This window comes from Juglans regia, unplaced genomic scaffold (assembly GCF_001411555.2).
Source record: "Juglans regia cultivar Chandler unplaced genomic scaffold, Walnut 2.0 Scaffold_5554, whole genome shotgun sequence".
Classification (NCBI taxonomy): Eukaryota; Viridiplantae; Streptophyta; class Magnoliopsida; order Fagales; family Juglandaceae; genus Juglans; species Juglans regia.
The window spans coordinates 1-239 of NW_023360417.1; the positions used below are offsets into that span (position 1 = coordinate 1).

General features: G+C 53.1%; 1 pseudogene; it reads right to left on the reverse strand.

The window, feature by feature from the left end:
• Positions 1–136: 136 nt before the first annotated feature.
• Positions 137–239, reverse strand: LOC118345887 (annotated as a pseudogene; the record flags this gene model as incomplete).

Below are 239 nucleotides of genomic sequence, written 5' to 3' on the forward strand. Positions count from 1 at the left end.
TTCCGATCCCAATCCAAACGGAGATCTGATCCAAACCCATGGCTACGCGATGGGCAGGGCGAGATTTCCCGAAAAATCCACTCCCGAGTGGTCCTTCTTGTCAACTTATCTCGCAAGGCGGAAAAAACAAAAACGAGGGGTGCAACACGAGGACTTCCCAGGAGGTCACCCATCCTAGTACTACTCTCGCCCAAGCACGCTTAACTGCGGAGTTCTGATGGGATCCGGTGCATTAGTGC